A 20,273-nucleotide genomic window follows, 5' to 3' on the forward strand; every position below is an offset into this window, starting at 1 on the left:
TTACAATTAATACTTTACATAAAGGGGAAAGGGAAAATAGGGGGCCACGGCCCCCGAGACCGTCAAGCACTAAAAGTGGCCAGTCTATTCATGTCTGACACACCTGAATGAGTTTGTACGTTCTACTGGCGGTGTAATGTTTCTGATGCACCTTAGAGACATGGAAGACTTTTTAATTTGGACCAATTTTTCCTGTTATCACAGAAGTTGGTAAAACCGCTACTCTATCGCAGGAATCTTTGTTATTAGAAATGATAAAACAGTTGAACATCTGCAGTGCCTGCATCTACCATAGGGGTCTATGGGTGTTTGGTAAAAAAATAAAGGGGAGGTTCACTTACAAATTGTATTGTCTAAAAATATTGGCAATACATACATTTACAATTCTTGTAACAAAAGTTCCTATGAAACATCTTCTGAAAGTGTGCCTCCAAAGTCCTGCTTTTAAAGGACTTTGGGCATCCATTTTCTATGCAGAAACACTTTTATGTGTTATTTGAATTCTTTGCTCTCGCTGGAGTAATCAAGCAAGCTGTACCTTGTTAATACCAGGAAACAAAGAATGGAAACACATTCACAGGGCAGTTATTCCTATGAATGCCAGACTCCTCAGGAAAGTCCCGGGACACCCAGAGGATATGGAGTTAGTAAAAACCAGACTAAATAATGTAGACAGAGTGCAATGCATCACCCAGCTTTATACCTCTAAATAATGCACGGACAGCATACAAGCATTAAAGCCTTGGAGCTCTGTAAAAATGCAATACAAATCAATGGATTAAATATCCACAACTCGTCATTGCTGACGTTATCGTGGTTCAAAACCTACGGGGACTGGTTATTGGCCAAGGCAATTGGCTACAAATAGACTCTATAAGTACCAAACATCTCTTGGGTTATGGCAATGTAATGGCTCCACCTGGGACCACCTCCAATTTGATAAAACGACATAATCTTTAAACTAAATTATTGGTCGGCCCATAACATTCTAATTGGTTGGCGGTCTGCTAACCAACCTTGGACAATTGGCAGGTTGTCAAGACATGAGCCAGACAGGAGTAGGGGGAGAGAGGTCCACAGGCTGCTTTACATTCAATCAGAAAAGATACCACCCCTTATGCCTAGGCCATGAGCCTGGGTTATTTCTTTGTACTTGGCCTTTACGATTTCTCGTGTTAGGGTGTATGTGTAGGGAGTACAGCAGGTTTCCAGTCTGTCTTGGTTTTCAATGAATAGACAGCGTATATGCCAATTATGGGTCACGTGTGATGTGGCCGTGGCTGGAATTATTTACCCTGCTTTTATTAGGATTTTAGATATTAATATGAGTGTTATGGATTTTTTTACCACTCTGAACATTATTGAGTTATTCCTCGCTGATTGTTCTTGGCTTATAGTTTGCGTACACCTGCCTAACAATGGTTGGTTGTGCTCTTCTAAGCTTTAATTCATCTGGGAGTATACTTCTGAGCCCTGGGAATTGCTATATTGTGCCTTCCCTGCAACGGTATGATCCTCCCTTTCACGGTAACCTTGGCTCTGGTTGCCCGCTACTTCCTGAGTTCTGCACGTATATGTATTCCTGGGATTTCAGCATTTTGAGTTCTAGTGAAGCCTTGAGGCCTTTCGTTTAATTAGAAGCTTGTTGCAGCTTCCATTTTGGAAAAGATGGCTTCCCATGACTGTTGTGTTTCTATGTTAGTGAGCTATATTTGCGTGTCGTTTATGTTGCATTCATTCAGCTTATGCATTGCTTTTGTTAGTATTCTTCATGTCTTATGTATGCTGTGTTAATATTCTCTATGTATAAATGCATATGTTAACTAGTGTACATGTTCTTCATGTTCAGGGCACATTTTCTTCTTGTCTAACGCATGCACATGTATTGTCACAATGGTGGTTTATTTATTCTTGCCATCTTCAGCTTAGATTGTGTCCATCTCCTGCTGTACCTGCTTGGGACATGGGAGGTACGGTTGCCTTAGTGAGTAACGTTTCTCACCTGCTTAGTATTGGGTTGGGGAAGGGTCAGAAGCTATGAATGACCTGTTTATCTGCCTCTGAACACTCCCCGCTCTGGTAAAGTCCTCGACCACACTCTCCTTCTGGCCCTCCCCCACATAGGGCCTTTTTGGGTATCCATATCTTACCCCCCTCAAGGTGCCTGCATGTCTGACATGTTCGTCCACACACCAGGTCATATAGCAGCATTCCCCATTTGAATCAAAATATACCCAGTACTCTGTGTAATTGTGAGGATCCTGAGGACAAACACTTTTTGATCCAGGAGAAGCGATGGGGCTCTCTATTGTTCATGCACGGGGGAAGGAATCTGTTTGGGTACACTTGTTCACGTAAGCATCCAAATGTATTACTATTTTCATTCCTGCTGCTTTTTTTGCAGTCTTTTTACATTGGCGTATTGTGATTTTTAGGATGCAAACCCCAAATAGTTCTAGTACTTAAATGGCTACCAATACCTTGAATGCTTTAGCCAACCAGAAGGGGATCCATGAGAACAGGTGATTAAACCAATCATCACCTGCAATATCGTCTAAATCCTCCAGCATTCTTGTGTGCAATTCTATCAAGGTGGATATGGCTTCTCTGTATGTACATGCAGAAAGAAGGTCTGATCTTTGCGCACATGCCTCCCTCCATGGCTGTTATTAGATCAATAACATACCTGTTCCGGAGGGTCATGAGTCTTATTGCCCTCAGCTCGTCCCTTAAGGCACTAAAGCCTTTCACAGTTGTGTTTATTGTTTTCAGTGGGTCCCATTGGGTACTTTGCAGTAAAGATGGATGTAAAGAACATCTATGTTCTACTGAACAATGTATGCTCATTGAGTATGTTGTCATACGTGTTTGCTATCTTTGCCAAGTCATAGTCATCTCTTATTCTGTGCGTAAGTGTAAGGAACCTCTTATCTCTTTTCTGTGTGTTCACTTTGGGGAAATCACCAATCTGTAAGTCACTTTTCGGCACAACTTAAGCTGGTTTACTTATTACCACCAGGGAGCATAATACTCCCCAATTTGGAGAGAGCTGCATATATGTTAGCAATGACAGCGAGCCTGACGTTCTCTCAGGGGCATGAACAAATGCCACAGGCAACCAGTTAGAATTCAATTCACCAGCAGGGTTTAACCATGCAGTGTATTGAATTCCACTTGGCGGAAGTGCTACCGGACACACCTCCTATCATCAGTAGGTCTATGGATTCAGGAGCTGCAGGGGGTGACAATATATAGAATGAAAAACCAGAAGGGTACAGAGATTTTATCAGGAGAACAATTCAGACTTGCATGTCAATAGTACCTGAAGCATTAGTAGTAAAGCTATGAACAAAATGAAAATAGTTGACCCAATACAATCCAGAAACAAACGTAGTAAGTTCTGAGAGACTGGGCCTCATTTCGAGGCAGGCGGAATGGGTATAACGGTGCCGGTAAAGGTGCAGTACCCTTAATCCCATTCCGCCCTATTACGAGGTTCCCTTGCGGGACCCGCTCTGGACATCTGGTCAGACCAGACGTCCTTTGCGGGTCCCGCGAGGGGACCAGGGAGCTAACAACGGGCCCGTTATTAACGGGCCCGTTGTTAGCTCCCTTCCCATTCCCATTGAGCCCTATGGGGGCTGAAATGGGAATGGGGATGTGTTCCCTGAATGGGGAAATACTGGGTCCTCCAAGGTTGGAAAGGCCCGGTATTTCCCCATTCAGGAACCACGGACCCGGTAAAAATATTTGGAGGTAGCCATGCCCTTGTTAAGGGCATGGCTACCTCCAAACTCGTAATGAGGCCCACCCTCTAACTAAATACCTATGTAACTTATTAACCAGAATCAAGATACCTTACATATCCAAAGTCTGGGATTCAGCATCAAACTGGAACTGTTGCGAGAACGCCGTTCGAATGTGTCCAAGCAGCTGAAATACAATCCAGAGGATGACGCAGAATCACGTGTCCATGGCACATTAAAAAAAAAGGACATAGCGAGCATTATGTATCATGTGATCACCGCGTAATACGGTAACCTGATCAGGTTCGCCGTTGTTTCCATTGAAGCTTATGAGCCCCAGTATTGTAAGCCCGGAAGCGAGTGCAATGGGATTTCCATACAGGTAAGTTGATAACAATGTAGGCCTTCAAACCATAGGCCCAATAGTGGTCCATTAATACAGCAGTACCTATGTTCATAGCAGGCACATCAAAAATGCATTTGCACCCTCCGTTTTCCCCTAATTTCAATGGGCAGGTATTTCTGAAACATAAAGTGCCATTGTTCACTGGTATTGTGTTTGAGGGGTCAGCTTCATCCTCTACCCATGTGAGCAATTTGAAATATTCAGTCCATTCTTTAAGACATATATCATATGCATTTTGCACAACCTCTACTGGTACTGTTAGGAGTGCTTGTGCTTTATACCACATCCTCCCTTCGACCCAGCCTTTGAGGTAAATACCTGTCCGTATATCAGTAGTTGGGGTCTATTCCAACACCTAGGTATGTCTTTCGCTGCAGCCTTTATGCATTGTAATAACGTATGGTCCATTATCTATAGCTCTCCTCTATTTGGGCCTTCTAGTGTATATTGCATCACCTTGTTTTCTGTTCTTGTATCATCCATCATAGCCTTTTGTTTTATGTAGCTATTCTCACAGGGGAATGGCTTTTCTGTCATCCATCACAAGGTGGCCCATCTTTCTTGAAATTGACCCCTTTTTGTGCAAAGTGCTCAGTGTTTTAGGCAGTGATCTCTATCGGCTCATGACATAGGGGATGAGGGAACACACCTAGCAACTCTCATCAGACTTCTCTCTCAACACCTTGGTCATGTGTTGGTACCACAAGTTGCTAGTGACATGGGCAGAATCCTTGATATATTTACTCAGGTACATTGAGTCATCTGGCACTCTTCTTTTTAGCCTTTTCATCTGTGTGCTTACTATGGGCAATTCTTTTGTTGCCATGTCGCTTGTCATTGTAACAGTAGGTATGTTCCTATTTACTAGTCTAGCTACATTATAAATGACCAGTTCTCTTAATGCCATAAGAATAATAGAATAAAGGCTACAAAATTTCAGAAATGTTGCTATAAGCATTATTGCTAACGTGTCTACTTTTTGCAAATAACTAGAAGCATTATTCCTTGTAAATGCTAAACAGAAATATCTGATATTATTAAATAGTCCTATTCTTCCCACCAGGAGAAAGCCTTCTTTAGTTTCTTCAAGGAGCAAATATTTACAGGAAAAACTGTGTTAGAATTCAAAGGAAGTGTCTTTCTAAAACAAGGTAGGTTTTTATATTAAACAACAATATGGCCACACAAACGTTCCAGGCTCATACAAAGGGATGTGTTCAGAAAAAAAACAAGACTAGGAAAAAGAGGATCGCTATAAGGAACATTTGCTGTCTTTCTTGTTCGCTCTGGAAATGTCAGCTTTCACCTTATCAATGAATTACTTCATATAATGTTGGACCAATTTATTGTCTTAAGAAAAATTCAATGGCCCTCATTCCGAGGTCAGCAGTAACCCGCCGGTGCCACTGGTGGGTTGCCGCCAATCAGGAAACACTGAAACTGCGTGCCGCCTGACTTCCTAATGCCACCGGGACATTACAAGTGCCGGCGGCACGGGAAGTCAGGCGGCAGATTCGGTAACTCTCCATTCCTGTGAAGTCCTGTAGGACTCAGTGGGTGTGGGGGGACGGAAGCACCAGCACTGTTGGGAATGGTGCCAGTGCTTCCATGAAACGTCTGTCTGCAAGGGCCATTGTGCCCGGCAGGTCTAATCCTGCCTGGCGCAATGACCCCTCCAGGCAGACTCATAGTGTGGGGGTCCAGAAAAAAGGGTGCCGGTAAGGTTACCAGCAGCCTTGTTTCCGGACTACCACACTTGGAATGAGGCCCAATATCTTTTGTTCCCTTTGCTGCAGATTGGCCCTCATCCTTTGACCTTGTTTGGGGTCTTCTTACATCTTCTTCACCTTTGGGCTCAGTACTGATGGACAGGTGGGTCTCACCCTGATACGGCTGGATGTTGCTGAGGTGCAGCGAGGCATGGTTGCCTTCCACCTTCACGGCAGACTGTGTAAACACATCCACGGAGTAAGGTCTTGCAAAATGTGGCTTGTGCTACTGTCGTGCACAGGACTTTGGCCCCAGGAAATTAGGGCAAATGGTCTCAACACGATGTCTGGATCAGTTTGTTAATTTGTTTCATCATTCTTCTTTGAACCCCCTGCCATCTTTGCACCTGTCGAGACATACATTTAAGAGATTCTGTCATAGCTGTAAAATAATCATGCATTTCTTTCCCTAACATATCAGCAGCATTCTCTGCATCAATTTGAGCTTGAGAAGGAGGAGCAAGGGGCGTGTGCATTCATGTGCAACTCATGTGGCATCAGGTGATGGTCAGAGCTGATTGCATAATGCAAAAAGGGCTAAAAGAAGGCACTGTAACCAAGCTTTTTTCAGCATCTCTTTTAGTTTGGAAATTTGCTCCTTTAGGAGGCCGTTGAGGTGCTTGAAAATGCCTTGGGTGGAAAGCAGATGATAATTTATGCTTTATGCCCAAAAGGATAGTTGTGTGCTCAAACACCTCATTTACAAAGTGAAATTCGCTGCTCATGTAGCATCTGGATGTGTGCATGGACTGGCTTCAATTGATTGGGAGAAAGGACATATACGACCACTAACATATACCTTTAGTCGTGACAAAGTTTGAGTTTATCCACGTAGTCTATACACAGATACTGAAATGGTCCAGTAGGGCAGGGTATTGCTCCTCTCACTGTCCACAGAGTATGCCCAGCCATAAATGTCTGGGATGTTAACAATTTATGACAAAGTTAGCAATGTGTTCTGCCAAATTAGGGACAAACCAGTCATCCAAAATCAGTGCTGCAGGACACCCTCTTGATGTGTGTGCCAGGTAGTGCAATTGGTCTAGCGGTACTGTAAGAAGACCTAGAAGCATAACTGGTTCCCCGGTGCTGTCCAGTCGCCACATTGCATCTGTGGGGGACAATGAGAACCCCCTTCTTTTCCATAGCTCCTGCTCTTCCGATGGTGCTCTTCTTGTAATTTGATAATTTATGTGATATGTAACGTATTAAAGCTCTCCTTCATCAACATGTTGTGTGACTTGTGTACTTGTTTGGTGCAGTTGCAATGTCAGATATTTGCAGCAAATATGCTGCTCTTTTTGCTTCTAGGTCAGTAGTCTTGCTGCTGCGAGAATTCAAATCTGCACCTCTAGTGTGCGCTAAAATGGCCGATGGGAGTTGAAGTGCATCTAAGAAGATGTCTAGTAATGGCGCATGCTGCACTGGTGTGCCGTCTGTGCACAGAAAGCTCCTCCTTTTCCAACATGACAGTCCTGCGTGTACTGTTGACGTCACGTAGGGGCCTCGTCTTTATGAGTTTCAAGTGCTAAAATAAATGCTACCAATTCTGCAGCTTTTGCCGAGAAATGCACTGGCAATCTCATGATCGTCACTGTTTCAAAGCTGTCATTCTCTCCTGACTTTACCAGTGCTGTCCCACTGTGCCACTCGCTAGTGTTCTGGTCTACTGACGATGACCCGTCAATTATAGGCTCCCTCCTTCACTGGCTCTGCTATGAATCTAGTTGGGTTCACTACTCAGCATCTGACAATTGTAATTGGTGGGTGTGATATAATTACCTTATAACCTGATTTTCTCTGTGTGGTCAATGTATTTTGGGGCTTTTCATGGGTGGCAAATAAAGCATGTTCAACATATAATGTAACTTTGCAGCCCATAGTTATGCTGGCAGACTTTTCAATTGCAAAAGCTGCTGCCAATGCTTGCTCGCATGGGTAGTGACCTCTCATCACTGGATTTAAGATCCCACTGGAGAATAGCAAGGGTTTGTGCCCCATGGTAGTTTTCTGTGCGAGGGCAGTCATCATCACTACTCCATTTGAATTGGAAAATAAAAATAAGTCTTCATTATAATCAGGTATTCCTAACACTGGTGCTGTGCTGATTGCTAGCATCAATTCATCAAAAGCGTCTATCATCTCGCCTGTCCAGGCAATGTCACTGTTATCTTTCTGCACCTCCTTAAGTCCCTTTAAAAGTGGTCTGACATATGTGCTGTAGTCAAACAACATGCCCTGCAGTAGTTGCAAAGGCCTAAAACATGCTGCAATCCTTCATTGTCTCTGGCCTGGATGTCAACATGATTGCTTCTGCTCTTTCAGGTGCCTTCCTTCCTTCTTATGATATTAGCTGGCCTATGTATAGGACTTCTTCTTGGCAATATTGCATCTTCTCCTTATCAACTTTGTACCCTTTCTTTGCCATACCCTTTCCCTGCCAATACTGTCTCTTCTGCACTCTGACTCTGTTGTGCTACACACTAAAATGTCATCTACATATTGTATTACTGTGCTGTCAACTTGTACATTTCCCAAGTCCATCTGCAACACTTGGTTGAAGACGGAGGGCGGTTCACTGTACCCCTGGGGTAACCGATTATGTTTCAATTTAATTCCACGGTAAGTAAATAAGGCCAAATACTGTGACTCTTCATGCAAGGGGATGGAGAAGAAAGCATTCTTTAAATCTATATTACATAATATTGTGGCTGGATTCAGAACCATGGGAATTCTGCCTTAATAATATTATTCAGGGGCATAACTCCTGGATATATTTTCACGAAACCCCTGTTGTCTTTTTGACTGGGTAGACAGTCATATATCATGGGAATTATGACGGCACGAATATCGGCAATAGTTTCATAGATACCTTTGTCAGCTTCTTTTGAAATGGGATATTGTCTTACTTGTCGTAAAATAGCTCTCTGCATCAGTTTTATTTTGACTGCTCCCATCCCTTTACTAGTGACATTTTCTGAGTTATCTCCCTTTTTTCAGTTTTTAACTGATATGTAAGACTTATATTGAACATCACTTCATCATCTGAGTCATCATCTGTAAACAAGCTTTCATCTGTTTAGTCAGTCAACCTATGTCCTTCATTCAGAGCAATCACTGTTCTCCAGTTTGCCCCCTACTCATCAACTCTGTACAAAATTGCTGTGCCTTCCCTCACTATTGTTGCTTCTAACTCAACTGTAATTGTATGCCCTTCCTCCATGTCTGTGGGTACTTCTGGCCAAAACAGAAATTATGTGGGTAACCACAGTAGTCTGTCCTGTATTCTTGGAAGCCATGCTAGCAATATGTGTACCCTGTAAAGGAATACCTCTGGGTTTAATGACACACCTCTTTGTGCTTCCTGGCCATAAAATGCTGTTAAGAATTCTTTTGCATTCACATAATGGATCCCTGGGGTGTAGCATATTATCCCCTGGACTGTGCATGATATCGTCACGTTCAATTTACTCATCAAGTTCCTCTCTAATATGTTAACTAGTGTTTTGCGGCATAGACATGTCATGTTCACCTGTGGTAATGAGTAATTCATCAGTGAAAGGAACCGTGATGTCGCTCGAGAAAATCCTGGTGCATTCATGGCAATGCTTGACATGGGGATCTTCCCTTCTCTAACACACGATCGAGTCGCCCCCGTATCTAGTAGGAAGGAAACTGTTTTGTTACCTATGGTCACTCCGAGACTCGGTTCCTCTTGTGGGTCTGGTATAATCAATAGTATGAAACACATCAAGTCTTTCTGTAGGCTGTCCCATTGCAGATACATGTCCATTCCTGTGCTGGTGAAATAATTCCCTCCCACTACTATCCTAGGTGTAGGTGCCTGTGGCAATATGTTTGGATTCCATGATGTCACTGTGTTCTGTTGTGCGGGTGCCTGTGTCTGCATTGGGACTTGCTGTGTGTACATCAGTACTTGCTGTGTTTGCGGAGACATACCTTGTTGCAGCTATTGTATTTTTGACACTTGTGCCTGGTACTGCTTGTGATCTTGGGCATAATATTTGGGTGGAACTGTGCTATAAGGTAGGGGTATGCTGTCCCCCTCTTGAGTCTGCTCCTTGCCCATTCTGTTGCATCCTCCCCAGCTTCGCCATACACGTGAAATGTGCCTTATCTTCCCACATGTCCAATACTGCTCTAGCAGTCCTCCAAATCTGTGTTGCCCCCCATTAAACCCTCCCCCTTGTGCAGCTTGAAATCCAAACCCTCTGCCCCTGGGCGCAAACCCTCACCCTCAGGGGAAATAATTATACTCTCCTCTTCCTGCACAATTTCTGTTCACTGCTGGCTATAACTGCTGTGTGCCTTGGGTGTTATAACTTGCTCTCCCACGTGTTAATACGACCCCTTCCACTGACAACTTTAAAAAGTTTTTCTGAACTAGTTTTCCTTCCTCAATCTTTCTGTCCTCAACTTGCTTTCTGTCTTTCTCTTGTTTTAACCAACAATGGTGAACTAATGTCAACTGAATCTCTGCCCATGGCTTCGCTCTCGTTCCCACAATCTTTGCCAATTGTCTTTGCACTTCCTCAGGAAGTATCTGACATAAAATTTGATCACAAATAGTTATGTTTTTGTCCCCCAGATTTCTACTTTCTAACCACCATTTTTCTTGAATGTCCTGAATATAAGTAGTCCGATCTTCGTCTGCTTTCATTTTACGAGTCATAATGGCACTCTTGTCTAACGAGTCTGAGTCCTGTACACTGAGTGCTCTCCATACGTCAGCTCAACAATTATTAAAAGGCACCCCGTCATGGTTAGTATTTTGTGCCATCACTCCGGAATATCCAGCTCAATTCCAAATGTCATCCGATTGCTCTCCTAGTATGGCAGAAAGTAGGCACTTTATTTCGCCTACTGCTAAGGTCATCCCAGCTGTCATTCTCTCTAATTCATAGATCAATTTGCCCACCCCTGATGTGAGTGATGGCAGTTTGCAAATGAGATTATTTTTGTCTGTCTGGTACCACGATGCATACTGTGGCAATCCACCTTTCTCCAATAAGGGGAATTGTGTATATCCTGCACCCTGTCCGAATGCAGCCCCACCCTTTGTCTTCGTCTCTGCATCTGTCATACAAACTATTTTTTGTCCGGGTAGCTTCCTCAGCCTATTCATGTATGGTGTTCGCTCCTCAAAATTATTTGAATGCACCTTTGGGAGTCTGGAATATTCAACTGGCTCTGTCCTTGTTGCTGGTTCCTCTATCTCTGTCTACACTACCACTCTCCCTATCTGTGTTTACATGAAGGGGGCTTGTACTGCCTCCTCATCGCTTTTCTTGGCTTCTTCATCTTCAAACATTGCATCATTGCTGTCGTCATCCTCTTCGTCCACTCTATCCTGAAAATATATTTGTCCCAGTGGAAGCCTCCTATATGTCCCACTCATCACTTCTTCCATTATATTTCTACCTTTCTCTGGCATGCCTGTTCTCCAACTTCGTATTGCTCTGATGTCATCCTTCCTTCTCCTATTTAGGCTGTAACTTATTTTTCTCATAACCTCTTCATCTTCATTATCGACAATGCATGTCTGCTCATAATGGCATCAACTTCTTTGTAGCATATCGCTAAACTTTGCTACCTTTCTTTCTGTTCCCACTTCCTGCCTCTTTCTCAGTCTGTGAGTGTATGCCCCCTAATGATATCAACAACTTCTTTCCATCACCTTTCCCTACTTCTTTATATATTCATTGTGTCTCCCTTTCCTTTTCTTCCTCTTTTTTGCTTTCTCTTTCCCTCTCTTCAATTCTTCATTTCTCATTTTTCCTTTCTTCTTCTTTTCTCACCACTTCTCTCTTTCTCTTTCAGCCTCCTGCTTCTCTTCCCTCTCACTTTTTTCTTCATTCTGTCTTTCTGTCTCTCTCCCCTCTCTTTTAACTTCTCTTCCTCTCTCCTCCGTTGCCCTCTTTACTTCTTTTTCTTCTTTCTCCTAACTGTCTCTAACTTCCCTTCCCCTTTCCTTGAAATCAGCCATGCCCTTTCCATAGAGACGTCTTTATGGGAGAGCAAAAGGGGCACTTGTCCCGGTCCCCACCCTGGAGTGGGCCCCAAGTAGGAGGCTTATTAAAAAAAAAGTCAGTGTCCCTAAGTCAACAAAATCAGGTATCACAAATCAGGATTTCCTATGGTGTGCTGCTAAGTCTAAACCTATGTTCTGTTTGTTGTTAACAAGTACATTTTATTCTGATCTTTTCATCCTGTAATGTTATGTTCAATGTGATATACATAGTTTGCGTGACACAACACCTGTAGCATTTTCACCTTCCTGTGAGGATTATATTGATCATGTGCAATAGCCAAAGTTGGAATACATATTGATACATTTGAGTGTCCCGATGGTTCAGAGGATAGCTCAGTGTGTTAAGCACTCATTGCAGAAATATGCATTCATATGCAAGATTACAATACCAAATTCCAGCAATCCTGACTCAGCATTTCGGATGTATGAAGTTGTTAAGCCTGCATGTATATGTACTTTGTTTTATAGCACTCGAGGTGTTATCATCACCAGTGTACCTGCACCAGATAGCGGTTGATATAGAAACTAACAGAGCGTCAGTATGGTGAAGGTCTAGAAATTGGTTTGTTTAGATGGGGAGTTGTAAAACCTAGGCAGGCACCTCCAATGATGACAATAAACTATTAGAAGTGTTTATGTACCCAAATTCCAGATTGTGCAACCAAAGCGTTCATGCTTTCATCCTGGCTTTGCCAGCAGATGATACAGTGATCCTGGACAAATCATATATCACTAACAGTACTGCCTTCTATGAAAAGATTTGCTTCTCACATACTGATGACATTGTTTGGCCAATTACCCGATCTTTCCTATCATGTAGGCCATTTGAGTGGAAGGAGTTTTAGACAGAAGTGAGCAGACCAGATATTGCAGGCTTCTTACAAGCATATTTTAAGGTCTGCTTATGTGACAACAAAACAGTTTACTTTTTTGTACAATTCAAAGGTTTTTCTGCACGTTTTTAATACCATTGCCCAAGCCTGTGTTTGGGGTGTATTTAAAGCTTTAAAATACAAAAGAGAAACCTATCTGAAATCTTTTAAGATCACAACCATCATTATGCTGGTATTTACCTACTTTCCTTGATGATGGAGACAATGAAGCTAGAATCATTCCCATTTTGCATAATATGTTTCTATAAAGTTTTGGTTTTTAAAATGTTTATATTGGATTATGTGATTTTCATATTTTACAAGTCAGTTCTATAAAATGGGATTATTTTAATTCAGCGTAAAAACTAATAAAGAAATTGGTAAAGAGTAGAAATTGCAGAGTCGGTACGAATTCCAGCTTCACCTCTTAATCAATGTATGATCCTGGGTATCTCAATTAATCTTGTATTTCCGGACCTGTCAAAATTACAAGTCCCTTAACCTTTCAAAATTTTCAGCCCTTTCGTTCTCAGGGTATGATCTTTACAAAAGACTCACTCATGGTCTCACTGGAAACATATAGTGCTGTTTCCTCTACAATGATAGTGAGCATTGATATATTACACACCACAGCCACTTGTTTCTTTGCATTCGAATGGCAACACTGCTTGAAAACCATGTCCCATTTCTAATTTCAGTCCATCTGGATACGGACACATTCCTCGTATCTTCAAATCATCACCCACTCTCTATACTATGGTATGTGTAGTTTTATCCTTGCTTCCCATTGGTCGACTGTATCCATGCTTGAGCACTTTTGCTGCCTCCGAGGCAGCTAATATAAGTCGCTTGACTATTCTGGATTGTGTGTACCTTTGTCATAAAATCTGTGTCCTTCAGTTATATTATGTACAGTATACCTTCCACGTGGCTGCTATTGATGAAGTGTTTGCTGTACCTATGCTAGAACACAAGTACCCTCATCATGGACTGCTAATGTTTGTTTATTTGTTTGGGCATTTATATAGCGCTACAAACCCTCAAGTATCTGAGCGCTGCTTATTTCCCACAGTGTGTGGTGCTCATTTATCGATCTCGGAAGGATGAAAGGCTGAGTTTGGCCCTGCCGGGATTCGAACCTGCGTCAGCAGGCTCTGCACGGATGTCAAAGTGAGCGCTCTACTCGCTGTGCTATCTGAATGTGCCCTTGAAATGCTACTTGTTTATTATCACTCTGATTACAAAATGAATGAAGAGGGTAAGGTATCTGAAAGGGAGTTTACCATGTTTATTTTGATCTCTGCAAGGCAGCATATCAAGCTATGGGTTGTTATCGTGACATGGGGTGCGGCACACTAGATATTCTATATCCCTCAATTCCTTTGGTCTGTTGCATGGGGGCCCCAGAGGTGTCCGTGCCCCGGGCCCCCAAAGTGCTTAAGATGACCCTGCCTTTCCATCTAATTTGAGCATTATCTGTCCTCCTACCCATTCATTTTGTACAATTGCTGTCTCTTCCCTGTTACCCTGCCTGCATCTCTCTCTGAACATCCTCAGCTTCTGTCAGTTTTGCTTGTAAGTCGCGGTGCTCATCATAGTCGACATGTGTGGACACTGGTCGGTATTTACTTTGTTGTTCTCCACTTAGAATATCTTTGCTACTGTATGCAGGGGCTGCATATGTGGGTAGTATACCCTGACGCTGCTTTTAATGCCTGTAATGGATATAATCCCTGTGCTTCTGAAGACAGATCGCTACTCTGGGACAGAGGAGGAGGAACTGTGGGTGCTATAGCCTCTCTTGAAAGAAAAGGATGGGTATCACCTTCATCGTGGACCTGGAGAGCATTAGCGATCAAGAACCAGACAAAGTGGTCACACAAGAAAAAATTATGATTTAAACTAAATTCAAGAGACTCACATGTGTGAAAGGAGGGGATAAGCTCGGTCAGTGAAATTTATCTAGACATATTTTATTAATATCATAAGCACAATTACACATAAAATGTATACAAAAATCTGAACATTTCTATAAAATATCCAATTCGAGTCCTACCTAAAACAGTAATATATAATATATTTATGAACATATATAGCCTTAAACATCGCCATATAGAAATAAGTGCTAACTTGCTAAAGTGCATAAATAGTAAACTAGTCATGGATTCTAATTTGTATCATCTGTAATGCATTAGGGCCAGTCACTGTATTTCCGTTCCTTAGATAACATTGCATTTATATACATTTCATAATAGAAAGTACAAAATATCACCTACAAAACAGAGCAATTGCTCTCAAAATAGGAAGAAGTACTAATTGTATAGTACTCATTATCAACTACGAGTATCTTGCATATATTAGACATAATAACCAAGATATTTAGTTATTCAGTAGTTTCAACGAATAGTCATATTTAGTTCCGCCCAAGCCCAAAAACAAAAGCAGGGACTGGGAGGAGCTGATAATCGTCTTCATCAGGACAACAGCAAGACAATGTTCCACAATTAATATACAGGCACGGATGTCTACATGAATTGAAATCCATTTGTAGGCTTGCTTGAGTATAGACAATCACACACTCTTCATGTTGAAACTCATTGTAATCCACCTATTGTACAGAGGATAAAAGAGAAAACAAGAAAGTTTTAAAAGAAAGGAAGAAAAACGGACGGAGCCTAGCAGCCCCATTACACCAATAGAGTTCTAAAAAATGTTTTTCAAATAACAGGTCCAAACATTAATAATAACCCTTGTTATATCCAGGGGAGAGATGAAGAATCAATCACACAAGCAGCTTCCACTGCAGCCAACAGATAATTGAAGAATGTATCTGTGGAGACACAAAATAGGAACTGGGATTAAAAACCTATCCCTAGTTCCACTACTGTAGCCAAAGTATACCATGAACAAGAAAATGCATTCATTGCCAGTGTCGGTTTTAAAATATCTCCTTAATAGATAGATGTAGCTTAAAAACAAATCCTAGTAGCCATATAAATCAAGAGCCAAGACGATAGTTTGATGAAACATCCGTCTTCCGTGGCGTGGAAAAGCCAGTGTCACTCAGCCAGGTCCTTAGAAGATCATGAGTCAATCAACCGTCTCGTCTCATAAAGCCATCCCTATATATTACACTACACATGGCTCTGCCCGTTTCACAAGCTCACGCCTAACAATCGTCCGCGACATCCTCATAGTTAATGGATATCAACCATTATTGGCAGTATTAACTAACAATGCACCTGCGAAGAGAGAGTCACATAATGATGATATCATTCATTTTTGGACCTGTTATTTTAAAAAAAAGTTTTTAGAACTCTATTGGTCTAATGGGGCTGCTAGGCTCGGTCCGTTTTTCTTCCTTTCTTTTAAAACATGCTTGTTTTCTCTTTTATCCTCTGTACAATAGGTGGATTACAATGAGTTTCAACTTGGAGAGTGTGTGATTGTCTATACTCAAGTAAGCCTACAAATGGATTTCAATTCATGTAGACATATGTGCCTGTATATTAATTGTGGAACATTGTCTTGCTGTTGTCCTGATGAAGACGATTATCAGCTCCTCCCAGTCCCTGCTTTTGTTTTTGGGCTTGGGCGGAACTAAATATGACTATTCGTTGAAACTACTGAATAACTAGATATCTTGGTTATTATGTCTAATATATGCAAGATGCTCGTAGTTGACAATTAGTACCGTACAATTAGTACGTTCTCCTATTTCGAGAGCAATCGCTCTGTTTTATAGGTGATATTTTGTACCTTCTATTATGAAATGTATATAAATGTAATGTTATCTAATGAACGGAAATACAGTGACTAGTCCTAATGCCTTACAGATGATACAAATTAGAATCCGAGACTAGTTCACTATTTAAGCGCTTATTTCTATATGGTGATGTTTAAGGCTATATGTGTTCGTCAATAGATGATATATTGTTGTTTTAGGTAGGACTCGATTTGGATATTTTATAGAAATTTTCAGTAATTGTGCTTATGATATTAATAAAATATATCTAGATAAATTTCACTGACCAAGCTTATCCCCTCATTTCACAATTGCTATAACCTCTGTGTCATGCTACTTAAACATCCATTCCTTCACAGGTGGCTCCTCTACCTCTTCCCCATACATTTTCTGAAGTACAGAATGCCTGGTCGATTCTGCAACAGTTTTCCCTTATACGTGGCATGCAAATAGGTGCACATGTGTTGGAGTACTGTATTTGAGTGAGTGCCTTGTTGTGGCCAGGGCATACACATTTGCCTGCCGTGTCTTGAACCCACTGTGTGTGTTATTTAAGGATTTTGACATTATACGGGGGTACTACTTTGCATGTGTGAAAGATAGGGTGTCTCCTGTGGTAATATGTCACTCTATAACTTACCAATACTTATTCTTATTCTCACTTACCCTCTTGTACCCCATTTCGCACCCTTTCCCAACAGTACTTCTCTTACATTTAATACTTCTGCATCTCTCTCTGAGACCACGCCTTCTGCGTCACCCAATCCATCAGAGCATTACCACAACAATGCCACTCATGCTCGGAACAGACCTACCTTGCTGTTCCTTCTAATCCTTATGAATTACATCACAACCATCACTCATGCTCTGAGCAGCCCCACCTCGCTGCTCCCACACTGGACCACACCCCTTGGTCCACACCATCACTTTACGTCTTCCACAATATACACAACCCCACTTCTACAAAGCCTGAATTATCTCACAACATAAGGCTGATGCCAGCAATTACCACACACAAATAAATACACTACGGCTGTCTTCCCAACTCCTGGGGAGGTATTTGATTCTTTAATTATTGCACTGTGACGAGGTTTACTGCATGATATTTCCTGACCCTTGTCAGAAGCTATCTCTTCATCATCATTTATCTCTTCATTTCATCACAATCCCCCAATATACATACAATCTCCTCCACCAGTTTTTCCAGGCCAATATCATACTTACATCTGTGGATCTGCTGAAGGTCTTTGGCGTTCGGTCTCCCCTATCAGCCTCAAGACCCTTCATGCCCCACGAGGTTGCCTGCGGTAACTGGACAGGACTTTCTCCAAAGGGGGATCCTGTCGACCTCTCTATGTTATGCGCAATCCCGTTCTCCACAGGTCACACCCGCAGTCTTCGAGGATGCAGCAGGGATCCCTCGACACTCCGATGACACCTAGCAAACCATCACCTCTGCTACCAATGGTTGCTCGGCCCAGGAAAGTTCTGGGTTACCCAGAGGAGATGGAGTCAGTCAAAACCAGACTAAATAATGGAAGTAGACAGAATGCAAGGCAAACCTAGCAGTATTATTACCTAAATAAAGCAGGGACAGCATACAAGTATTACTGTCTTGGAGCGCTCCAAAAATTCTATGAAAATCAATAGATTAAATATCCCAAACTAGTCATTGCTGATGTTATTGCAATACAAAACCTATGGGGACTGAGGATTGGTTAGGGGAATTGGATACATATAGATTCTATAAGTATAAGTACAAAATATCTCATTGGGTTATGACAATCTGATGGCTCCACCTGGGACTACCTCTAAATTAATAAGAGTAAAAATACATATCTTAAAACCAAATTATTGATTGGCCCATAACTTGCTGGACAGTCTAACACAAGATATTCTAATTGGTTGGCGTTCTGCTTACCAACCTTGGACAATTTACCGGCCGTCAAGATATGAGCCAGAAAGGAGTAGGGAGAGAGAAGTCCATGGGCTGCTTTCCACTCAATTAAATAAGATATCACCCCTTATTCCTAGGCCATGAGCCAGGATTGTTTCCTTGTACTTGGCCTTGTACAATGTTTCATATCAGGGTGTATGTGTACTGAGTACAGCAGCTGTCCTATCTGTGTCGGCTTCTAATGAATAGAGAGTGTACGCCAATTATGGGTCACATGTGATGGGACCGTGGTTGGAATGATTTTAACCTGCATCTATTAGGATTTTAGCTGATATCAATGTAACTGGTATGGTTTCTTTTACCACTGGGGACACTATTGTGTTTTTCTTTGCTGACTTTTCTTGGCTTATAGTTTGCATACACCTGGTTAACTATGCTCAGTTGTGCTCTTCTAAGATTTCATTAATCTGGGAGTATACTTCTGCGTCCTCGTAATTGCTATCTTGTGCCTTCTGGTTTGATCCTCCCTTGTTCCGTGGTAACCTTGGCTCTGGTTGCCAGCTACTGCCTGAGCTCTGCACAGATCTGTATTTCTGCAATTTCTGCATTTTGAGTGATGGTGAAGCGTTGAGGCCTTTCTTTTAATTAGAAGCATGTTGCGGCTTATATTTTGGAAAATATGGGTGCTCATTTCTGTTGCATTTCTATGTTGCTGAGCTATATTCATGTGTTGTTCATGTTGCATTCAGCCTATGCATTGCTTCTGTTAGTATTCTTCATGTCTTATGGATGCTATGCTAATATTCTTCATGTATAAATGCATATGTTACCTAGTGTATAAGTCCTTCATGTTAAGTGCACATTTGCTTTGTGTGTTTGTTTTTTCTTCCTATCTTCAGCTTAGATTGTGTCCATCTCCTGCTGTACCTGCCTGGGATACGGGCAGTACAGTTGCCGTAGTGGCAAACATTTCTCACCTGTGAAGTATTGGGCTGGGGGAGGGGAAGATGCTATGGATAACACATTCATCTTCCTCTCAACAATAGCATTCATTAGAATGCCTGCCCTGTGAACATGTGAACAAGGTAAACTCGTCCTGTTTATTTAACAGGGCGTGTTTGCCCTACTCTTAGGAACAGACTCCTGTGGTCGAGTATTTAATGGTTAACCCTTTCAACCACTAGTCTCTAGTTTCGAATCCTCGCCTGTCTTTTTTATGGTGAATCGAATTTCTTTTTAAAAAAAACAATATTTGATGCACCGGATGAAAAGACAGGCTGGCTCTCGAACTCGGCTCTGGTGGTTGAAGGGGTAACCCTTCACCACTGGACCACACATGTCCTTGGCAATCACAGTGCTCTTTGCCATGTTTTTCTACAGCATGGCAAAGAGCACTGTGCAAGCAGCTAAGGACCCAGACCACACAAGTCACTTAGGGCCTTGTGTATTATATTTACTTACCTGCTTTCACACTGTGAAATTCACAGTGCTGTTTGCCATGCTGCACCAAACAACACGACCAAGAGCACTGCAGTTACAATGGACTCCTGTGGTAAAGTGGTGAAGGGTTAGCCACGCCACTTCATTCACTAGACCTGAGTTCAAGTGCCAGCTTGTCTTTTTTTACAGTGCATCAAATAAGGTTTTTTTTTAACAACAAAATTTGATACACCATAAAGAAGACAGGTGGGGATTCCCCCTTACCCGGTAGGCCTATCGTCGCAGCAACCAATGATATCTTGCAACACCTGGGTATCTACCTGGTTACCTTTTTGCAACCTTTGGT

Source organism: Ambystoma mexicanum, chromosome 4p (assembly GCF_040938575.1).
Source record: "Ambystoma mexicanum isolate Mex_15411 chromosome 4p, UKY_AmexF1_1, whole genome shotgun sequence".
NCBI lineage: Eukaryota > Metazoa > Chordata > Amphibia > Caudata > Ambystomatidae > Ambystoma > Ambystoma mexicanum.